The 15025-nt window shown below is 38.7% G+C and overlaps 1 long non-coding RNA gene across 1 annotated transcript; it reads right to left on the bottom strand.

The window, feature by feature from the left end:
- Nucleotides 1-949: 949 nt before the first annotated feature.
- Nucleotides 950-15014, bottom strand: LOC311082017. Its single transcript, XR_014606087.1, has 3 exons — nt 14925-15014; nt 14762-14843; nt 950-1141 (listed from the first exon to the last, which is right to left on the bottom strand). It is a non-coding gene; the product is annotated as an uncharacterized lncRNA (long non-coding RNA).
- Between the last annotated feature and the right edge of the window lie 11 nt (nt 15015-15025).

The raw sequence follows: 15025 nt of genomic DNA, 5'->3' as shown, positions 1-15025 counted from the left end.
CGAGCAGTATTACCTAAATATGTTTGTTTGTGTGTTAGGCCAGGTGGCTCTAGAGGGAGACAGCTGTTTCTATTTCAGACCTCAACCCTAAGGCCTATTATGGAAAGAAAGGGATGAAAGAGAGCAAGAGACAAAGACAGAGTGAAAGAGAAAAAAAAAGCAAACAAACAAAGCTGTCTCAAACATATGCACAAACATTCACAGTAATACAATCAAACTCATCAAGATGCACTCATCCCCAGCTGTATCGTCCGGGAGCTGAAAATGTTACAAATGAACTATTGCACAGGCTATGACACTTTATAGCATAATTTTTTAATTTACACCATAATTTACAAGTAAGTTTAACTTTTCTATTTATTCACTGATAATACAATTGAAAACCTCTACTTTCCCCATATGGTTAGGTGGTTATGTACGCCTACGCAGTGCGCATGACATATCTATGCTTGAAGCGAATGGCATAGAGCTATGCATCAAAACTAGATCACTCCCATTATAATAATCAAATCTACTTAATCTGCCCAATCATAAAAAGCACAAAAACAGGGAAATAAATGATGTTAAATACACTGGTTCTGACATGAGAACCAGCACCATTTAAACTGAAAATATGGAGTCTTTGCATGCAAATGGGACAGTGCAACACACTTTATTACATTAATACATTACTCCACATTAAATCAACCTTTTTTAATTTTAAACATTTAAAGTTCATCAACAGTGCCCCACAAACTGAGAATATGTGTCTGGCTCTCTGAACTCATCCACTTCTCTGCATCTCATACTCATCTGTGCATTGAAACAGAAACCTGACCACAGGCCTAAGCTTATGGTAAGAATTGCCGTAAATCAGCCAGACAAACTCTTTCATCTATTCAGTATTTAACGACCTGCTTCCAGGGAAAAAGGTACTTTTCTCATATTTTATAACCAGTAACCATCTAGCTGTCTCAGTACATTAACAGCTGTCTTTTTTAGAGAATATATTTTAGTAGCACCCTACCTCAACAGTAACAAGATGTGCTTAATGATCTGAGGTCACAACAGGAACAGTGGACAGACAGAAACCTTGGATAACATCTTTTCTCCTGACGTCATACCTCACCTGTGGGCAGATTTAGCATCACCTTCTGGAAACCTGAGGGGTAAGCAGGAAACACAGGCTCTATTCACGTGAGCAGATCACCAAGACATGAACTCCATGGTCTGTTTATCACCATAGAGTGCTGTGTTAGATGATAATGGGGGTGTTAGGTCTCTGCATACAGAAAAATGAGCTGATAAGTGAAGGATAAGGGGTCTCAGAGGATCTATAAACCAAGAATAAATCCTAAGATGTCGATGGATGCGTCATATTTCAAGGTAGCACCATGTAGAGAGTAAAGTCCGACGACACTCTGAAAGGCGAGAGGTGAAAGAAAGCTGAACGGCCCAGAGGAAACACCTCCGCTCTTAACCAAACCCAGATGTGTGAGTCAACCTCAAAAAAGCAATAGTGTCAGCTTTCTAGTTTTTGGAAAAAAGTGCATCAAGTACATATATTTACATTGATTTCACATCACACCTGTAAATATATCAAAATAACAATTTAAATCAATCAGTTTTAAGATGAGCTGTGTCTTTGGTGGCTAAATTTATTTAGCTTTTAGTTTTATGTTTGTTTGCTTTGTCTATACAGGGCCCGATTTCCTCATGCAAAGTGATGATATTCTGAAGGGAACTGAACTAAAATGTTCTCTGTCAACCCTCCTCCACATTATCAGGTTCAGAATAAACTTTTTTCCCTTCTTTTTCTACAGGAAATAGAAAAAAACACCATTCCCTAAGCAACAAGTCAAAAGCTGAGAAAAGTTGATAAAAATGGTATGGTTTCATCCTGGCTGCAAGTTAAATAATGCAATGTTGTTCTGCTTACTACTGCTTTAAAATATGAAGTAACATCAACTAGCTGTCTGCTCTCAACATTGGTCTTAAGGAGTCACCAATATCGTATACCAATATATTGTCATTAGCAAGGCAGCTAAATATTGACAAAAACGTTAATCAAGGAATAAAAAAGTATTGGAGAAACGTTCAGTCTTCTGAGATACTGCATAAACTCATAATATGATAATTCATAAATGCGCAGTGATTATTTTGGATTTCTGTGTGGTTGCTGTGTGCGATGTTGCAATTTGCTAGTATTAGGGTAAAGTTGGATGTTTTTTTCCTATGTTCTGGCCTTATTGCTGAAATTTAACAGGGGTATTATCATCACTAGAACATTAGGAACAGAAAAATCTGTTTTGAGATTAAAACATGAACCCTGTTCTCCTTTCCAATAGATTGTTGCAGTATAGCTATAATGTAATTCAGCGACCCCGTCCAACAGTACTTCATCCACTTAGAATTCCAATTGCCTTCCGTCTGTTTTCTGTTCAAGCAAGCCTGAGGGATCAAGCAAGAAATTTCTTAAAACAAACCATGACATTACATGCTGACATGTGGACATCTATCGGAACATATAGACATGTTTAATATACACAAATATTGAATTTGAGTAGACAATATGAGCATTGAAATTTAGAACGGCTTAATGGGTATTGCATGGGACAGTGATGATATGGAAGAATATCCATGAAAAACACGCTTCCTCTCTCTCTCTCGAGGCAGTGTATACTATACAGTCCAAAAAAAAAAGTCTATATGCTGTAAATGGATGTAGGGCGGAGGAAACTCCAAGGGCACTTGGGGAAGCCATCCCAGGAGATGCTGTTATTCATGATGATAGAACAGAATAAGTTATTACTCAGAGTGATTTCTTTTCACGTGACCACCAGAGTGCTCTGAAGGAAAGGGTAATTGAATTTCCAGCCTGGGTTTTTTAAGCTTCTTAGCAATATCTGGAGCAGTTCCACTGCGTTCCACTGCCAGGGTACTAGGATTACAGGCCTTCACAGTGCCTCTAGCCAGACATTCCTAAAGGGAAGACCTGAGAGAACAGAGGCCTCGTTCTCCAGACCCAACGGTGCACACTATCCAACAAAGAACTGAGCCTACTTCCTAAACAAGACATTACAAGCATGTTCAAACTTACAGTACGAAACGATTCAGACTAGGGGTCACTCCAGACATGGAAAGGCAAAGCTTTTTCATATGCACAAGGTAAGATGAGAATGGCATCATAGTCCATGGATAAAATGTCCCCTAGTGGTTGAACATTCAGCATCTAAAGATGTATTGGAGACAGGGTTGTACCCCTGAAAGTTGAGAAACCACAGAAGAATATAGTCACTGTTAAAAATCTTCTGGTTAATTAAAGAAAATATACAGTACTGAAAAAAATCTTATGTGATAAAGACCCAAATGGGTTGACAGTCTGTGATTGGCAAGTTATTTGAACCCGTTCTGGCAAAGCTCCCAGCATTTTTTGTGTCTGTGACTTATCTAATAGGCATGAAGCCAAGTGGGCTTCTCTTATCAGAACCACTAGAGGTTGAGGTTTTATGAATCTTGAACTTGTCTTCTCAAATCAATGCTTCAATACCATTCGTCATCACTGATATAACAGGGGATTCCAAAGGAATTCATTGGGGATTGACAGAGGTTTACACTGTCAGATAAGAGAAGTCTCATTAGGAAACATTATGTTTCCATTACGACTGCAAAATAAGGCAAGATGCTTGTGTCCTCCTGCATACAGGTGGTTGGAACTTTGGTTGGTCATTTTTACACTGGCAGTTTAGTTCAGAACGGGGAAAAATTGCTAATATGAAAGCTGTCATGTGGACCTGGGAGCGTATGTTGGTCTGAGGTGGTCTGAGTTCGGCTGCACTCAAACTGTGCCGCGATTCGCATAAATGTGAATGCAACAGGGACTCGTGTGCGCACTTGTTCAGGAGTAAAGTAACCTGCGATTTACCTTAGATATGAGCAAAAGTGAGCCTGCAGTGTATTCGTGCATAGCGAGTGCAATCAGGGAGGCAAATGAATGGCAATCCACTGTCTCCTCAAAAGAGTCTGTTAGCAAGCAGCAGAAAGCCACCTTCATGCCACACACAGAGTTAGTGAACCCAAGTGTCGTTTACTCAGCTGCTCATACAAAACACCAAATTAATAAAAACACAATATATTGACCCACGTTCTGTTTTCTATCATGGGTCGTGCACATTTGGATTGACGTAAGATGAACACAAGTGCACCAGGGTTTGATAGAATCAAGTTGAGTGTGAAACCAGACCAACGCTGCAAGGGGCACCAGGAACAATCGCGCTCGGACTCAGCAAACGTTCCCAGTGTAAAAACGCCCTTAGACTCCAACAAGATAAAAAAGAGAGAAACTGAGAGGAAATGTCCAGTCCAAGCATATCCTGTGCAAGTGTAAATTTAATCTTTATCTGAAGTTCAGACTTTATGCAGCGATATGTTAACCTCATCCATATCTGATTGTGCTTTTCACATTCTTCAGAGACCTGAATCTTTAGTAGATCAATAGTTAAAGACAAAAAGCTGTCTTTTAGGGTCACTGTAATGAAGAGAAGTATGGTTTAGCTCAAATAAAAACGTAATAATAAAGACTTAAACCAAACTCCTCAAAAGATTAATCTGCATTACGGTCAAATCTTTATCGACATTTCTGTAGGATAATTCAAAGATTTATAAAGGCTGTCTGGTTGCTTCAGCTCTGAGAGAAACAAGTAAACAATGTATTTTTAATATACTGGGCATATTAAAAAGTTCCCAAAGAACTCTAAAATACAAGTTCCCAAAGACATCTCCAGAGACCGAGGCCATGACTGTGGTAACAAACCCTAAAGCAGGACTTATCCTAGTTCACACACATCCTAATATCGGTGTGTAAAGCCTCCTCTAATTGCACAGACAGTATAGTCATAGGCAAATATATTTATACTGTGTGTGTGTGTGTGTGTATATATATATATATATATATATATATATATATATATATATATATATATATATACACGCACACACACACACATATACACACACAGAGACAGGCCTCTTCATGATTTGTTGGTGTTGTAGAAAGGTCTGTTTTATATTAACCACCTCTCTTGAGGCTTCTGGTTATTCAACGCACTTACCCATAATCAGATCCATGCTTACTCCGGTAGGGGAGCCAGTTAACATATGAGCCCTATATAGTAATCAACAGCCTGTCAGGCTTATGGGAGGAAAGCAGACTTCATGTGAACGGAGGAAGTCCCTCTTGGACTTTTGGACAGTGCAGCACAGCTGTGGAAACTGATGGTTTGTCTTTTATGGGTTACTGAGAACAGTGAATCAAACTGTCTCTCAGTAGCAAACCAGGTCTATGGAACCAACAGACTGTAATATGCTGTGGTTAGGAGCAAATCCCCTTGTTCACTACTACATTCTTCTGATTTTTTCTTGTATATAACCTCCTCCTAAATAGGGTTGGGAATCGTAAGAAATTTTCCGGTTCCTGTTCCGATTCCGGTTCCGCCAAACGGTTCCGGTTCCGGTTCCCATTCAATAAAAAATATTAAAACAACTAATAAAAAATAGTAGTAAGAGAAAAATCCACAATCCTTTTTGTATTTATTTCTTATACTTGTCAAATGAGTTTAACAGACTGGTAATGTCAACAAATTCAACATATTATTAAGCAATTTTTGCAAAAAAATATTATTTTTTCTGAAGGAAAATAAAAATGTCTGCATTCTCTAGAATAATTTGGGACCTCTCCTAGCTTATTGTATCTCCAGCAGTGGAGAATACCCTCTCAGAAGGGGTAGAATATGCTTGAACACCCATGTAAGATGTGTGTAGAACAGATTATTTTTAAAATCGTTTTGAATGATTGATTCATAAAGACTTTACTTGTTTCATTACTGGATAAATCAGCGCTCTAGCAGTTAATAAACAGAACGGCATGCGTCTTGCGGAAGAACATTGTAGCCGGAGCTACTTCTCTCTATTTATGTCTATGACGAGTCACGCAGGTACTGGGCTACTCCGCAGCGGCTGCGATCCGCCAGTCTAAAGTATAGTCCGAGTATAAACGCTTATTGCAGGCTTAACGTAGTAATTCAGGATAAGACAAAAACACGGTTTGAAAAAAAAGGCATTCATGATGCACTCGCTCATTGTATATATTTTGTAAATTCTGAACACAAAGAAGTTACGGACTGCGTTTTATGAATGTTTTGAAGCATCAGATGTAATCGATACACTCGTTATCTTAAGGCAGCGACTTTCAAAAGGTGATTTACAATATTTTGGTTGCTACCGTAGACATCAGTGTTTATACTCGAATTATAAACTTTTATCTCAGTAGGCCTACTTCTGTGATCATTTGAATATTTGTAACAGAAATATCGATACTGTGTGATTGTAAAGCTGTTTCATATGGACAACTCCGCAAACAGATTTGAATGTTCAGGGGTGAGGTTTTTGTAATTTAGGAATAAGATCGCGTGGGTGTTTGAATCGAGATCTTTTAAAGATTAATCGTGCAGCTCTACTGTCTTTAATTCTCTCTCTCTCTCTCTATGCGTTGATATCTGACGCAAAACGTATTTGAGTAGCGCGAGGGTTTTTCAGTGCATTCATTACTATTTTAATATCAGGTGAGACGTCGCTATTAAAGGATAGGCTTCCAGCACTTCGCCCACCAGAACCGTTTTCGGAACCGAAACTTAGGAATTTCGCACGGTTCCGGTATTTTTTCAAAAACACTACCGGTTCTGAATAAGAACCGGTTCTCGGTTCCCAACCCTACTCCTAAACACTATATATTCCATCAAATAAACTAGTAACTCGGTTTTCAGTTTTCCTGCATAATATACCTGAAGTCATTGTAGGATCTAGTCCAGATGCAAGTTAAATTGGGGTCTAGCTTGGTTCAAAGCAAACTGGTCCAGGGCCGTGCCTTACAGTTTAGAACAACGGTCTCCTTTTTATTTCTGCTAAGCACTTCCTGTCAGGCTAACATGCCATGGACAGAACATTGATCAGAAACAGATGTAACAATAATAGGCATCCCTTCTTCGACACAATCTCATGTTGGTTTTGTGTGAAGCATCCGTCCTTCCAACTGCTCTTGCGGGTCATGCATCAGGGGTGTGTTTTATTGCTTGCCATGGAAAGATGCTTCATAAGGTCAGAGCTTTAATCAAAGTCCAAACAACTGCTCATAGGGAGAGTCACTTAAAGTGGACTTTATGTTATGTAGAAAGATGATAAAACGTAGATTTAAAGTCTTTCACACCCAGCAATTTTTCCCAAATACTTTGGGATTCTCTCCCATGTTGCTCAAGCAGAAGAGCAGGAGTTCTAAGCCATGCTCATCTCTTTGATGTGCAGTGTTCTCCTACATTTCCAACCATAAACACTAGTGTCTAAGTAAAGAGACAGAGAGGACGTGAATACAAATTTTGGTTTCTACAAATTTTTTGAAGGTTGTGTTTCCCTAATGCTGGAGTCTTGTGATTTTGTTCTCCCTTTCTCCTCCTATAATTGTTTTATATAATGCACTAGGGTACTGTAGAGTTGTTTCATGACAGAAATCTACAGTATGGTTTTATTACAGAAGGGTCAGCTAAGTGAAATAAAAAATAAAATTACTATTGACTTTCATGCACCGAGAGTAAAAGGCACATTTCATGCAGAGGTGACCAACAGAAAAAAACCCTCTTACACACACTTAATAAATCACTATCTCCTCCAACTTTTTCAAATAGTTAAAACTTCTAATGTAACTTATTTTAATATTAACTTAAAACAGGAATTCAGAGGGGTTCTATGATAGGATATGATATGTATGAGGATTATTATACATGTTGGCTACCTCACAAGCTGATTAATTATGTCTTCCCCACCTCAGAACATGTGTTGAGGCCTGACATCTGCCCTCTAACTAACCACTGGCAGGGGTTGACATTCACATTTGCAGTAGAAACTCCTCAACTTTCCTTATCCATCACCTTAGTTCATGGGGAAACTCCAGGTGGTTTATTAATCACAATATTGACACATTTCTTCATGCATTTCGGTAAAGGTCAGGCTTTTCTGCTCAAATGAGAATCTAGGTTCTCTTAAAAAACAAATGCTTGCTATTGATCTCTGAACTTCCAGCTGACTTGACAATAAGTGCAGAATAGCATAAAATAGGATTGTACTTCTCCAGGGAGTGATGCAGACCAGGAGTGCAGACCACTTGCCAAAGCGAATAAGAAAAGTAAACATAAAGGAGATTCTTCAAGCAGCATGATGCCAAATGCTTGGCAAAGTCCAGTCCTTTTTGAAAATGTTCTGCTTCAACTGAGCTTTGCTTGGATGGATAGAAATCCTTAGGAGGCAGTATGCAAGAAAGGAAAAACCAAACACTTGTGCCTCTTCCTCAAAAGCAGCTAAACAAACCCCACAGACCGAACACAGTAGGGTTCACTTCAATGTCAGTCTTCCCTCAGTGCTTCAAACTAAATATTATCAAAATATCTTGAAACACAGCAAAAAACTAAAAGGTTTAAAACATAAAAGGCTAACTCTGAAAATACACAATGTGTGGTGGGTACCTTCCAACAGAATCCACAGAAGTCTGGTAAAAGTTTAATGGTACATAAGATGCAGGAACAAAAAAATCCTATTCTGAGCCAAGGGAGCAGTTTAAAAAAAAAGATTTTCACAATGACTGAAAGGAAAACATTGAACAGGTGGCATACTAAAACTCAAGCCCAGGGAATCTCAAAAATTACTCTTCAATCGACTGTTCTACCAATAAACAGACCAGTAAACAAAGAAACCTGTTCTTGTTGGACAACTCCCTTGGTCTGCAGAAGTTAGTCTTAACAATGACTACATCTTGCTGTATGTAACACAATCAGGATCAATATCAGCGCAGTTAGTCCAGTTGCAGCTCAGTCAGCGGTTAAAATGTGTTCAAAGGTGAGGTAAACCATTTGTGCATTGATGTCAAGCTCTGATGATTTACATAGTGGCACATGCAGTTATACTTCCCAGTACTGCATATTTATTTGTCATCTCATGACATTGATTCACAAAAACATAAAACTGAAATGTTTTTAAAAGTTATTCTTTCTATACTGAAGAATATCCTAGATAGAATGTCCTACAATTTTTCTGTGCACATAAATGTACATTAAGATGATGGGATCTATCTAGGTTTCTGACCTTTGTAGCTTAATTCCTTGTTTTTCCTCATTTTTGTGTGTGTCTTCTAATTAGGCCTATACTTCAGACTAAAGAAGCTCTTGACTACCTGCTTTTCCTCTCTACACTGACAGGGAAGCTGAAGGAGACAGTCTCAAGTCTTTGACAGTGAATGACCCCCAACTGAGCGGAGAACAGGGCATAGGGGTTTTTCACAGAATTCCACCTTAGACACACACAATGCGCTGTAACTATGTGAATGGAGTGTCCTTCAGACTTACAAACTGTAGACTGTTTCTAGGATTTTTTTTTTCATTGTGTTGACTTAAGAATGATAAATTGGGGGCTAATGAAGGTCATTTTGATAACAAGAACAATGATGCATTAATAAAATCTTACATTTCATCTTTTAAATTATGAGCCTGTCAACAGGAACATTTCTTATCAAACCACATACTTTCCAGACTAGCATCACTAACTTCCTTTATAGTGCTGAATATACTTATAGTTTAGACTAGACTAGCTCTTCCCGGAGTATGTTTAGAATAAAATGTATCTTATGTTCATTCAAAAACATTATAGAAGGGATGATTGCAATATTACCAATTTATATTCATTTTTTTCCCCAAATGTCTCCTATCTGGCACATCTCCCAGTTCACATGGATCTGCAGACAGTAAAAGATGATCACAATGCAATGTTTAGCGCAAGCTTTCTCTCTAACAATTATACTACCCCCTATTGGACAGTTTAAGCACAACAGTAAAAGGTAGACATACCTGAGGTTCCCACAGCAGGTCAGTTAAGTAATGCAGGCTATAATCTTGAAATGTATTTGGACACTTAAGACTTAAAAATAAAAGAATGAATAGTCTAGATCTGGGAGAATATCTGACAATATTTGTTTGCAGATGTTACATGAATATGTTTTTTATCTATTGCAATATATCTAGTGCTGCTCAAATGTCTAATCACTTTTCAGGGCCACATTCATTACTGAAAGCTACCCAGCCACCAGTGGGTGGATTATGATAAGCAAATGGCCATGCAAAAAATTCAACAGGGGAACAAGACTGATAGTGACAGTGAGAGGAGGACAGTGATGTCATCTTTATGGCAGGTGCTCATTCCCTCTGAACGGCACATTTGACATAGGGGGTGTCACGAGAATTGCAAATCAAACACCTACTGTTAATATATTTCAAAGTCTGAGTTAAAGCAGATTCATGGTGTAAAAGAAAAAGTAACAGGGAAGAGATATTCTACACCTTTTTTTCAGTATTTAGGTTTTAATTCTAATAAATGAAATATGACTTACTCTCTAAGTCTCTTAATAACCGTACCGCTCAGTGGAAACGAGCCATAAGGCCCCGTACACACTGTAAAGTTACAGGAGTGACAACCACATTTAAATGCGGGGCTGAGTCATGTTTTGCTTGTACTTAGTGATGAGGAGTCGCCTCCAAAAGAGTCAATGGGTCAGGGTCAGGGTCGACTATCACAGGAATCAACTCTTGTTGATGACTGTTGCTGTGTCTGAAATATTGTTCACTGATTCTCTAATCCTCATATAATGCTTGGCAGTTGAGTACACTATATCAGCAAGGAGTGAAAAAAATGAAGCGAGGAATTAGGACATGTGTTACACCGAGACAAAGAAAAAGCTGAATGTTTCCCTTCCTGCACCACAAGCTCTCAGGAGTCTATCAGTCATTGTGTTGACTTGGATGCACCTTGCATGACATTAACGCTAATGGGGCCGAAGCGTACGCATATATTTGCCTGAACTAGAGAAAGGTGGAGAGAGAGATAGACAGAAAGGAGAAAGAGAGAGGAAGTGAGAGAATGAAAAGGGCACATGAGGATAGAAGCTGGCGGATGTGAAGAGTCTGGGCAGAAAGAGAAAGAACGGGGACATGGAGAGGCCTGAATCTCCTGAGGCTTTTCCAAAAGCGCATTGATTCTTTGAGTAGAGCCTCTGCCACTCTGCACGTACACCCAGAGCCTCTCCAGTCGCCTGGCTTCAGTGTGGGAGCGGAGAAGAAAGGGAATGGGAAAAAGAGAGAGAGAGAGAAGGAGAGCAAGGGCAGGGAGGGAGGGTGTGAGGAAGGGAGGCAGAGAAAGGATGAAAGAGACACATTTGTTGCTGTGCGGATGGGTGAAATTTCACGTTGCTGGCAGTGCGATATATCCCAGATTTCTGTTCGGACAGGGGGTCGTGAATACACACTGTGGATATTGTGAATGCCATCATTCATGTATCACTCCATCTGGACTCAGACAAGCAGGGAAGTGTCTGAAAAGGCTTTTTCTGATGAATGAGGTCTGTGATGAGACACTATTTGAGTTTGTGTAGTAATGCTGAATGCAAGAAGGGTGTGTTTACATGTTCATGTGCGTTTATGGTGCACCGTAGTGTAGTGAAAGTGTGTGTTTGCAGAGCACTTAGGTCCGGTTTCCAACTAATTCAAGGAAAATGAAACTAATGATGGTCTGTTTTCAAATGTCTTAATTGACTCATGCTACAACAGCTTTGCAGTGAGGTTATTCAGGCAGCAAAACCTCTCTGCGTTAATTGAATTACTGGGGCTTTTCAACTTGGGTAATTTGGGAAATACCAGAGTCAGAGAGTGAGCCTGCATGAGAACAATTATGTAATCTGATTCTGCACTGGCATTTTTACAAGACTGCATTCAAACACAGTCAAACGGCACAATCCATAAACAGCGAGACAATAACATGTTGAATCCAAAGGCCTAGTATTCATTTTGCTACTCTTTCAGTGGATGGCTTATCTATGAACACAATACAGGATAAGGATGACTTCCTTCTGTCCAGTGATCTTATTCCTCAGGCAATGTTACTGTCTGCATCAGCAATCTCATATTGTCTGTGACCTCTACATGGCTCTTCCTGCAGGCAAGCTCGTCACCCCCTACATGTTTCTGTGGTGCTAACCTCCTGCACACACCCATAACTTCTCACTGTGACACTGAATCAACATGGAGCCATTGTCCTCCATCTCAGGCTGTAGGGACATCAGAAGCACTCTTTTCATCTTCAGAAAGTGATCTGATTTACTCCCCATCACTCCACAATCAGCTCAGCTGCTATTTAGGGAGTTACACATTTCATTTGAATATCAAAGCCCATGAGAAGGTGCCCAGACACTTTACATGGCACTTTTGTACAGCTCTTTTGTCAAGGAATGTGACCACTGAAGTGTTAATGACCAAAGGAATGAGTTTGGCGAAACAAAGCCTGCTTTGTGCAACACAACCAACACACACACACACACACAAAACACAAAAACAAAACCTGATCAGAAAGCTCCATCATTTTCTGCATCCCAAAATAAGCAAACTTTTGACTACTGCTTTTAAATTATGGGTCAAATCCAAGATTAACAGATGTCCCGATACTGATTACATTACTGTTACGGACGCTCTTTCGGGTTATGGAAAAAGTTTCCCACCATTTTCCTCAAATTTTGCTCCCAAGATATGATGTCATGAAGCTGAAAGTCTTTGCATGAGATCTCTTCGAAGTTCCCTTTATTTTTAAGACATCTTGCCCTCTTTCAGTGATACACTACATTACCTACATCTGTAAATCAAGAAGGACAGACATAATAACAATCAGATGGCTTCAACCACACCATAAGAGCTCTCTAATCGACTGTTTTGTGTGAACATACAAGAGGAGCCTATTATTCAACACACCAATAATTTTAGTGAAGCTGCCAGAAATTCAAAAGGCCCACCAGATCCAAGGGGCGCCAGTGTAAAGGCCAATAACCATCAGTGTGAATTTATGTGCTTGTTCCCTACAGAGACGACCTTGTTAACATCCATTTCCATCAGTACTATTGAGATATTTGCCAAGGACTGTGAATAAGGTGTTCAGGCATTCTCGGTTCCCTTAAAAATGAGGAGAGATAAATGGGAAGGCTTTTTACGTAATTTTACAAAGTCACAAAAAGGCCTTTCTGTGTGTGAGAGTACACCAAGATATCCAAATCTATGAGCCATTTTATCACCTACCATCAGTAAGACTGGCTTTTCTTTCTAGAGATTTTCCTTTTCAACCAACACAATTCAGCTTATAATAAAAAGAAATCTGAACAAAATGAAAACTCCTTGATGTCAATATATGTAGCATCCACATGCATAATCACATAATGACTGTCTCTTTGTGTCCTAATCTGCATGTTTTGTGAAAGACTGTTTACATGAGGGACATAGGGGGTCAGCAAAGATTCTACAATCGCAATCAAAAACAAAAAGCCAAGGAAAAACACCTGCATCTCAAACACTGTAAGAGAATGTCAGGACATGTTCCTGTGTCGTTAAGCTCTGTCATTTTTTTCTAAACTTCTGAAGGTAGCTGGGGATTTTCACAGCTTATCTACATCATTGTTTAACTGCTTCAGTGTTTGAAACAAAACACCACTTCAGGCTTAATGATTTAAAAAAACCCGTCTCAGATCAACACATATTATATGTTTATTTATTATATAATTTCCCATCAAGACACTGTAGATATATTTGAGGTTATTTCCCTCTCTTAAGTACACAAATCAATTAATTTTACACACTGTGAAAATCTGGAAACATCTGGAAGAAAAGCATTTCCAGACCACAAGTCCTCATAAATTCAGAGTGAAGTCTTGGCTCATACATAAACTGTAATTTGAGTCCTACCTTTTTTGCTCTGTCTGATTCAAATTAATATGATTTATGAAAAGTATTCATATTAAAAAGCAATTCAAAAAACATTCAGTGACACAATTGTTTCCAGTATTAGTATCCATGATTGTTCTGTTACCTCTTCTGGTAAGTTTATGGGAGATGTTTCAGTGTAAGCTATACTGTAAATCAAACTTCAAACTGTCTAGATCAAACTACATAAAACTTGATTTGAATTCATGAATGACTTTCATTCAAACACTGACGTATGCTAAAGTCTAGTTATGCAGGTGCAGTTTGGTAACAGTAACCTAAAAAAAGTCCAAGATTAGTGACTGATAGTATGTGAATAAATCACTGCATCACCACAAAGTGCCTTTATACTCTATTGTGAACACAAATCACAGCACAATGTTAAGATGCTCCTGAAAGATATCTTGTATAGTCAAGATAAAACGAGTGAATTCTTCGCCGTTTGGATCATTTCTTTGAATTGTCTTGCTTCATGTTGTGCTAGTAGACAGTAGATAGATACATAACTAAGGTAAGCATCTGTCCCTGTATAGCTAAATCAGCTCTTACAGAAGAATTTTGCCTCCACTCACTCCTTAACTGTTGCAAAAGCAAAAACTAGGCTACACATGGATATAGCTCACTAATTATAAGAGTGCTATCAGTAATTGTGGTCAACAAATTCATATCTCCACACCTGTTGCTTAGAACAGTCAATGTAAAAAATGTAAGCAATGTGCCTCTACTAAAACGAACTTACCTTTGCTAATCTGTTTTTCTTTTTTCTTTCAGTAACCATTAAGCCAATATACAATATATTTGAATTGCAAATATGTAAATTAATGTCACACTTACAAAATACAGTCTGTTTTTACATGTCACCAACTCACCTTTTTATGTGACTAACGTTATTAACCTACCTTTCACTGACACCAGCTCGACGTCTAGATGGTTCTTCCAGAAAATACATCGTCAGTCAGTTTGACCAACTGCAATAAATGCCTCGTGTGCACAAAAAGATCGTAATTAATCTTAATAAATGTAGTTTAGAAATTATTTACAATTTGGTGCTTCGAATCTTACCTCATTATCTCAGTCCCACCCGGTAGCCGTTGACTGTAACTTTCACTTGACGAAGAATGGAGTGGAAGTGTGATAATTATCACTCTTACCTGTAAAATGAA

The sequence above is a fragment of the Abramis brama genome, assembly GCF_963993115.1.
Source record: "Abramis brama genome assembly, chromosome: 4".
NCBI lineage: Eukaryota > Metazoa > Chordata > Actinopteri > Cypriniformes > Leuciscidae > Abramis > Abramis brama.
This window is presented reverse-complemented; position numbering and strand designations above follow the sequence as displayed.